The 9,950-nt window shown below is 38.7% G+C and overlaps 1 non-coding gene across 1 annotated transcript; it reads right to left on the bottom strand.

Moving 5' to 3' along the window:
* Nucleotides 1-6,648: 6,648 nt before the first annotated feature.
* On the bottom strand, nucleotides 6,649-6,754 carry LOC121988215. Its single transcript, XR_006113950.1, has one exon. It is a non-coding gene; the product is annotated as a small nucleolar RNA R71 (small nucleolar RNA).
* Nucleotides 6,755-9,950: the final 3,196 nt, after the last annotated feature.

Genomic DNA, 9,950 nt, shown 5'->3' with positions numbered 1-9,950 from the left:
CTTGTTAGATGCATGTATGTGATAACCAGTAGCCCCAGCAGGGGTGTGCTGTTAGGAAGGGAAGGAACATTGTAGTTAAAGGTAAGGAAAGACTCCCTTCACTTAGAAGGAAAAGTTTGAGTTGCCTTCTTCCTCCCTAATGAAAAGATGAATTTGCCTTCTTCCTTCATTTAGCATAAATAAGAAAAAGGGAAAGAGAACTTCATTTTTTCTTCTCTCTTCTTCCTCCCTCCTTCTCTCCACCGAAAACCTAAGCCCTCACCTTCACCATTGCCGAAACCAAGTCAAAGGATTTCTCCTAGGGAAACTTCACCAAAGCAAGGGTACTTTTCATTAGTAAACCAAGCGAAAGGATGTAAGTAATCCCCTCACCTGCAGTACAAGTAGCTTTCCTACGTTTCTACACTTAAAAGTTTCTTGAAAACCTAGGATCTTGCCTTGTAAGTTCAACCAAGGTAAGGTTAAGAGGCTATCTATTGTTACTAAAAGTTTTCATGCTTCATGTGGTTTAAAAATTTGGAATCACACCTCCTATAGGTTTCGGCCATGAAGTGATAAAAGGTTTAGAGAAAAGTTTTGAAATCTAACTATGCTTGTATATGATTCCTCATGATGTATGATCTTCTATATGATGTTAGTTTAGGTATTTCATGCCTTATGTTACTCAAAAGTTAGAACCATGTTCTATAGGTTTCGGCCAAGTAAAGATAAAAAGGTTTAGAAGAAGTTTAAAAACCTAACAATACTTGTTATGATTCCTCATGATATGTAACTCACCATATAATGTTAGGTTAAAGATTTCATGTTTTAGGTTGCATAAGAACTTAGAATCATGCTTCTAGGGTTTCGGCCAAGAAGAAATAAAAGCATTGGAGGAAGTTTTAAAACCTAACCATGCTTGCTTATGCTCTCTCTCATGATATATGATCCCCTACATAATGATAGTTTAAGTTTTCATGTCTTATGTTGCATTAAAAACCTAGATGATTACCTTTAGGTTTCGGCCAAAAGAAAGACAAAGGTTTAGAGAAAGTTTTAGACCTAAACCATACTTGCTTATACATCTAGGGTTTTGGCCAAGAAGAATTAAAGGACTTAGAGGAAGTTTAAAAAAAAAAACCTAACTATGCTTGCTTATGTTTCCTCATGATATGTAACCCACTATATGATATTCATTTAGGGTTTTCATGCTTTAGATTGCATAAAAAGCTAGACCCATGCTTCTAGGGTTTCGGCCAAGTAAAGATAAAAGGGTTTAGAGGAAGTTTAAAAACCTAACAAGACTTGTTTATGATTCTTCATTATATGTAACCCACTATATGATGTTAGTTTAAGGTTTCATGCTTTAAGTTGTTGAAAGAAACCTAGAATCATGCCTTCATGCTTCGGCCAAGACAAGAAAAAGGAGGTTAAGGAGCTACCTAGGGTTTCTAAGGTCTCATATGTTATGATTAGTACCATGAGAACTTATGTTAGTGATTTCCATGTTTTTATGTTGCTTGAAAATCCATGATTTCATGTCTATATGTTTCGACCAAGATAAGAAAAATGAGGACAAGGAGCTACTTAAGGTTTCTATGATAGAATATGAATTTATGTCACCATGTTATTTGATATGTATACTCATGCCATCATGTTACGATTCCTATGATATGTTATTATGTTATGTGCACTTTATGCCATCATGTATGATTCCTATGATATGCTATATGCACTTTATACCATCATGTTATGATTTCTATGATATGCTACATGTTATGTGCACATTATGCCACCATGATATGATTCCTATGATATGCTCTATGTTATGGGCATTCATTGCCATCATGTTATGTTTATGCAAGGCTTATGTATGAGGAAAAGCCTAAGAGATGCTTCCCTTAAGTTGAGATTAAGAGCACTTTTCATGATAGCCTAAGAGATGCTTCCCTTAAGTTGGGACTAAGAGCACTCTTCATGTTATGACAAGAGATATGATATGCTATGATATGACAAGGAACATGATATGCTATGATATGACAAAAAAAATATGTATGCTATTTTACTTTTGTATGGCTTGTACCAAGGGTGGGCTCCTAAGCGCCCCTAGGTCGATGGTCAATGAAATGGGCCTAGTAAAAGGGATGGGCTCCTAAGTTGCCCCTAGGTCGATGGTCAATGAAACGGGCCTAGTTCATAGTAGGTTCAAGATTAGCTACCTTGGATATACTTAGGAGGCGCGCATTCATGTATGTATGTGGTACAAAGTCGGGCCCTCATGTTGAGATTATGTTTAAGTATTTATGTAATATATGTTTTCAAAAGGACATTTGGCATATACTCATTTCATGATACATGTTTTCAAAAGAAAATCTTGCATCTACATGTTCATGCTATATAGTTTCCTCTATGCTTTAGTAAGATGCTATTGAAGATATGTCTATGATGCTTAGATGATCATGCTACTACTTTATGCTTATACTCTCACATGCTATGTTATGATTTGCTTAAGATGAGTATGACACTACTTTATGCTAGCATGTAAGTTTTTTTTCATACCTAGATGTGAGTTGAATGAGCATGTTACCACTTTATGATTAATGCATGATTTATGGTTTTGTGAGTAGGAAGGGATCTTACTAAGCCTATGTGCTTATAGTTTAATTTCCCTTGTACTGCAGAAAAAGGAAAAGAATGGCTAAACTAAAGGGAGCAGCAGGAATGGAAAGGATGTGTGTGGAAGTGGCATGGTGGAAAGAAGATCTATTTTATATTTCAAGACTTATTCATTCTCTAAGTTTTGCTTATGAACTATTTTTCCTACTAGATACTTTTGGATGGTTTATACTTGATGTGAACTTATGTTTCATGTTTTATGCTTTAGTAAGATGATCATGTTGCAAGTAGTAAATATTGAATCAAGTTATATGCACTAGCATGTTGACACGTTTATTATGTTATATGTTTTATAGCTCACATGCCATGTTTTATTAGTATGCTTTTATGATAGCATGATTAATAGTTTAGTTTTTAGTTAGTGTGTTATTTTATATACTTCCGCTGCCATGATTTATATTTATGCATGCATGTATGTATGTTGTAAGTAACCCCGTCCTTCCTAAGGTAGTAGTGGAGGGGCGGGCGTTACACACTACCCCTGATGAGTGACCGAGTGGACGGGATGCTGTCGGAGTACACCTATCCTCCTACCTCAAACATAGTGAGAGAGCACAATGCTCTCATCTCCCGGTACTCAATGACGAGGAGGGACCCCGACGTGCTACCACGCTGTCATCGTACTACCCATGAGCACCCCAGCGGAGCACTACCGAGCAACCTGCCATACACACCCTGAGTGCTATGCCACTATCCATGCAGTGGTCACGTTGTGTGCAGGCCCATGTAGTCGGCCGACGAGCTCAACAATAATGGAGTCGTCAATTGCCCAGTATGCAATCATGCAATATGGTGCATGTGGCTACAGTATGTCATACCTGAACATATCCTCCTCCATATGTGTAGGTGCCAAAACGATAAACACATATATCACAAGGATAATAAACAACATGAATCCAACATCACATATCCAACATATCTATCAACTAATCAAGTATAGAGGGAAGCACAATAAATACCTCTATCTCTATGAACACAGATAAACATAGCCAGAAAGAAAAGCATGCCAGACTAATGTATGTCAGCTAACAGTAGAAGCATGTATCAGGTATCAACTAAACTAAACCGAGGGAAAATGCTAAACTACCAATCACTAGTAATTATATATAAACTATACATATCATAAGACTATCGAAAAAATAAGTCAAAGGGTACCCGCCTCAAATAGCAGGTAGAATCACGCCAAATCTAACGTCGAGACGCCTGTCTCGAATCAGAGTCCTGTGTCAAATAAACAAACAATATATATATTTTATTTAGCTAAATCCAAATGAATAGCTAAATAAAAGCCCTAATACTAAATTAGGGCAAAACCTAATCACATTAATCATAACCTACCTAATTAAATCTAACGGTCAATTAGGGTTAGTTACCTAATCCCTAATCACCAATTAGATTAGAAATCTAATGATTGACTAGGATTAATAACCTTAACCCTAATCATTCCATTAGATTAATTCTAAACTAAATAAATCTACACACAATCAACAACTAATTACAACATGTATCAACTAATGATATACTAACCATCTAGTAATATACCGATTTATTCCTAATTCAATGCATGCATCTAATTCCTCAATATGTAACAAAAATCCCTACACCTTACTGATGTGCGTAGATTATATACTCTTTTATGCATGTTTTTACGCACATTTACATACTTTGAGCATGCTTGATCTATGCATTTTTATACTTCCAGCTTTCCTTTTAGCATATTTACTCTTTTGGTTCGGAGATCTGCTTTTTGTACATTTTCTGTACACAGGAGTCGATTTGGTGAAGAATCTACATCTTTGGGCATGCATTGGAAGAAACGAAAGGAGAAAGCATCGGGCCGTGTACCTCACACGGCCATGCACTGGGATGGAGCTCGGGCCGTGTGGAGTTTGGCACCAATAGAAGAGGAAGATGACATGGCCGTGTGAACCTCACACGGCCGTGTCAATATTTGAAGCCAACCAGAGCAGAAGCCTTACATGGCCGTGTGGATCTACACGGCCGTGTGAGACTTCCAGAGACCAAGCAGGCTGTGGCCGTGTGCACCACACGGCCGTGTATCATTTCCAGAGAGCAGAAGGGTTCTGGCCGTGTGGAGTCACACGGCCGTGCAGGTTTGGAAGAGAGGGAACTGGACATGGTCGCGTGAATCTCACACGGCCGTGTCACGGGGCCGTGTGGCGCCCGATTCCCTCCTCTATTTAAACCCTTCTTCATGAATTGAAAGGGGATCTCTCCCCCTTTGGGAGAAAGCAAGATTTGGTGGTTTCCTCCCATTCTTGGGAGGATTTCTGGGCGATTCTAAGGGAGATCTCGACGATTTCGACTCCGGAGCGAGGATTGGATCCGAAGACAAGGCTTCGTCGTAGATAAGTTTTCTCTTTTCCCCTCTTCTTGTTTTCTTGGATTGGGGATTCAAGGAATGCTTGTAATCTCTATTCTTTCGGGTTTTCTTTCTCGATTCATGGAGTAGATCTTGTATTCTAGGATTAAGGGAGTATTTGTATGATGGATTGATGTAATCTCTTATGGATTTGCCATTTTCTTGTTTCAATGACATTATCTTGCTTGTATCAATTAGATCTTGAATGATTGATGTTGGTTTGTGCTTAATTCTCATTCTTGATTGATTGTTTGGATTTCTTATGGACTTGGTAAGGATAAACTCTCACTCGATCATCCGAGGGATCCCCGTGACAGGTGCAAGCCCGTGTAAGGACGTTTGAGAGATAATCTTGAAGAGGAAATAGGAATATTCAAGAGAGTAGGATGGATTCTATGATTAGCTTCTTGTATCTTTATAGATTAATAAGTTGTGGGCTTCTATGTTGATATCCGAGGAAGGCATAGTAATAGGTGCGCTTCTGTGTAAGGACAACGTAGGTTCATGTCTCATTAATCCTATTTAGATACATTTCTCAGTCCTTAGCCGGTTGTCTATTGCAAGAGGGAACCGGAAACTTTCTACATGTTTGGCAATTGAGGAATAAGAATTGGTGAACCATTTACATTCAAGAAATCTTACAAAGAAACCGAAACTCCTAGAATCTTCCTTTATCATAACTCAAAACACTAAACTCTTGTTTGTTGATCTTTAATATTAGATTTGTTTACCTTTACTTTGCTTTTGAAACTATTGGATAGTTGTTTAGCTAATTCGCATTGAGACATTTCTAGTGCTTATTCCAGTCCCTGTGGATACGATAATCTTTTATATTACTTGCGACATTTCCGTACACTTGCGGAGCGTAACAAGTTTTTGGCGCCGTTGCCGGGGATTGCGCTATAACATTAGGAATTATCAATTGAGTTAGACTAAACATAACATTTGTTTTCCTTTCATATTGCATAGTTGTAACTAATCATTAGATTTCTGTTTTTTTTTTTACTTTCTTGTATAACTTTCACTTCTTGTTAATTCCTTTTGTACAAATTCAATTCTGCATTTTTGATTCTTCTAATTTTCTTTTTGTGTCGAATTGCTATCTGCTATCTTGTTCTTGTGTATGCGAAGATCTAACTTTGCAGGGGAATTCTTTCCTTTCGACCCTGAGATTGATAGAACTTTCCATAAAAGAAGAATTCTGCAAAGGTAAATTGAAGAATAGGAACATTTGAACATGGCAAATAGACCACTCAAGGACTATGCAGCACCCTATGCAAGCGGTTTCCGATCTATTATTTCAAGACCTTCAGTGGAGGCTAATAACTTTGAGATCAAACCCGCAATCATATCTATGGTGCAGCAGAACCAATTTGGTGGAGGACCTCATGAGGACCCTAATCAACACTTAGAGGTCTTTTATGAAATATGTGGTACCATGAAAATGAATGGAGTTCCTTCAGATGCAGTTAGATTATTATTATTTGGGTTTTCTTTAAGAGATAGGGCAAAGCAATGGCTGAATTCTTTGGCCCCTAACAACATCACCACTTGGGAGCAGTGTGAGCAACAGTTTCTTGATAAGTTCTATCCACCAAGCAAAACAGCTCATATGAGGAATTTAATTGCGAGCTTCAAGCAAACTGACTCAGAATCTCTTTTTGAAGCATGAGATAGATATAATAGTATGCTCAGACAATGCCCACATCATGGGTTGGAAAGATGGTTAGTGTTGCACACTTTTTATAATGATATCAATTATCATACCAAAGTGTCCCTTGATTCAGCTGCTGGAGGGGCACTTATGAATAAAAGCTTAGATGAAGCCGAAGAAATCATTGAAAGTGTAGCACAAAATCATCATCAATGGGCAAATGAAAGAAGTGGTGGCTACTCCTCTGTAAACCCAACAATTAAAGCATCAGGGAAGTTTGATGTAGATGCAGTCACTCTTTTGTCTGCAAAATTGGATGCTCTTATAAAGAAATTTGAGAATATGGGGACTAGTGCTAATATGGTCAATGCTATTAGTACATCTTGTGAAGTATGTGGGAGTTCAGAGCATTTAAATGACTCATGTCCATTGGGAGCTATCACTGCACAAATCAATCAACTTGAACAATGCGATGCAATCATGAGTTACAATCAAAGGCAGAACAACCCATACTCAAATACTTATAACCCTGGATGGAAGAGTCATCCAAATTTTTCTTACAGAAACAATCAAGATCAAGGACCATCTATGGGGGCAAGACCAAATTTTCAAGCTGGGCAACAAAATTTTCAACATCTATCTTCTCAAGGCTTACCAAAGTCAAATGTTGAAAAGATGCTTGAAGAAATTATCTCAAATCAGAATGAAATGAAGCAAGATTTAGCAAAGCTCATTCAGAGAATGGATAATTCTGAAAAGCATCAAAAGATCCAGGATAGTCAAATTGCCCAACTAGCTTCCTCATCATCCAGAGCACCAGGACAGCTTCCAGGAAAACCTGATGTGAATCCTATGGAGCATTGCAATAGGATTGAGCTTAGGAGCGGACGGACCTTGGGAGACTCCCAAGTGACTGCTTCAAAAGGGAAACAAAAAGAAGAAGAGCTCTCTCCTCCTATACCGAATCAGATTCAAGCTAATGAGGAGAGTACCATTGAGGTTAAAGAGACTCTTCCACTGAACCATCAGAGCAAAGCTGTCCCTTTTCCTCAGAGACTTACAATGCTCAAGAAGGATGAAGAATTTGGCAAGTTTCTAGAAAAGGTTAAGGAAATTTGTGTAGAGGTACCTCTTATTGATGCTATTCTACAAATGCCTAGATTTGCCAAATTTCTGAAGGATCTCATGTCAAATAAGAGAAGAAGAGGAGAGGTTGAGACCATTGCGCTTAGTGAGGAATGTAGTGCTATTTTTGAGAAGAACACTTCTCCAAAACTGAAGGACCCAGGAGCTTTTATATTCCTTGCAACATAGGAAAAGAATTTTTTGAAAAAGCTTTTTGTGATTTGGGGGCGAGTGTTAGCCTCATTCCCTATTCAATTTGTAATAAATTAGGTCTCAAAAACATTAAACTTACTACCATGGCACTTCAACTTGCCGATCATTCCTGCAGGTACCCTTTGGGTATTATAGAGGATGTGCCGGTAGAGGTGGATGGGAATGTAATTCCCACAGATTTTGTCGTGTTGGACATGGAAGAGGACCCTAGGATTCCTATCATATTAGGAAGACCTTTCCTTGCTACAGCTGGAGCTATAATTGATGTCAAAAATCATAAGCTTTCTTTGGTAATTGGTAAGGAAAAGTTGGAATATGATTTATCTAATATCTCTAACCATGTCTCGTCTCTTTTAAATGCTTGTAGCAGGACAAGCATTTATAAACTTGAGGAATGGAATTTCCATCCTCATGGAAGGCCACCAAATGAAGGAGACAATGTGGTGGAAGATGTTGGGAGAAGATCTCCCAACGGAAACGAAAAGTATATCTGTCCTCCAAGGGCGAGGAAAAGGAGCGAATGATTAAGTTTGGTCGAGCTAAAGACCTTAAACAAGCGCTTCTTGGGAGGCAACCCAAGGGTTCTTTTAGTTAGTTTTGATTTGTATTGTAATTTCTTTTAGTTTGATGCATTCTTTTGATTCTGTTTTCAGGTTAGGTGCAAAACAGAGTCGGGCCGTGTGCTATACACGGCCAGGCAAAGGTTGCAGAGAAGGGAAGTGTTTGGGTCGTGTCATCCAGACACGGCCGTGTGGGATCTCCCAAGAGGAAAAAGGAATAGGCCGTGTCATAGACACGGCCGTGCAAAGAATCCCGAGAGGAAAGATGTAGAGGCCGTGTCCCAGACACGGCCGTGCGAGGAATCCAGAGAAGGAAGAGGGGGAGGCCGTGTGGATCTACACGGCCCGTGCAAAGAATCCCGAGAGGAAAGATGGGGAGGCCGTGTAGATCTACACGGCCCGTGTAGGAGAACTACTAAAGTCTACCTCCTACCTCACACGGCCAGATCTTGGCCGTGTTCCGCACACCCCCAACTCTCCAAAACATATCTTTCTCTCCCAATTTCTTAAAAACTCCTCTCTAATCTCTCAAGATCTCTTAGATCCGATTCTCCTCCTCTCTAAGACTTGGACTTTTTGTTCTCTTAACCTAAGATCTTTTGTTCTTTGAAGTTTTGTTCTTTGAAGTTCCACAACTCTAAATAATTCTTCCCCTATCTAAACTCATCAAGATGTCCAATATTTTGAAGAGATTACGCAAAGGAGGTGGTGGATCTAGTGGAGACAAAGAGAAGGAGCCATCAAGAGACAAAGGAAAACAACCAGTGAAGGGCAAAGGCAAAAGGACTTCACGCAACGAAGGTAATGACAATGAATTCAATATTGTGTTCAGAAATGATGATCAAGTAACTAGATTTGCAATTCTTGTCAATAGAAAGATAGTGTGTACTAGATATATGGACCCAACTGTTCTTGATATGCTTGGAATTAGGGAAGATGTAGATTTGATGATTGGGTTTTTGGATTGGAGTGATATTATGTACACACATTTGCCTACATATCCTCGTCTTGTTTTGGAATTTTTAAGTTCATTGGATGTCCATTTTACTAATGAAGATGATTATTTTGGAAAAATCTCTTTTAGATTAATGAATCAAGAATTTCTATGGGCATTTAGTGACTTTAATTCTTGTTTTGGAATAACCACCGGTAGCTCTCGTAGGTTTGATCCAAGGTTTAATTGGAATCATTTTTGGAATGCAATAACAGGGTTAGATCAACCTTATGAGCCTTCAAGAGCTAAGGCCTCCCATATGCAAAACCCTATCTTTAGGTATCTACATAGAGTCATGAGTAAAACTATTTTTGGTAGGGGAGAGAGTGATGGGGTGGTTAAGAAGATAGAGCTTTATGCTTTATG

The sequence above is a fragment of the Zingiber officinale genome, chromosome 5B (genome assembly GCF_018446385.1).
Source record: "Zingiber officinale cultivar Zhangliang chromosome 5B, Zo_v1.1, whole genome shotgun sequence".
NCBI classification, from domain to species: Eukaryota; Viridiplantae; Streptophyta; class Magnoliopsida; order Zingiberales; family Zingiberaceae; genus Zingiber; species Zingiber officinale.
The sequence above is the reverse complement of the archived record's forward strand: the minus strand, read 5'-3'. Positions and strand labels throughout refer to the sequence as shown.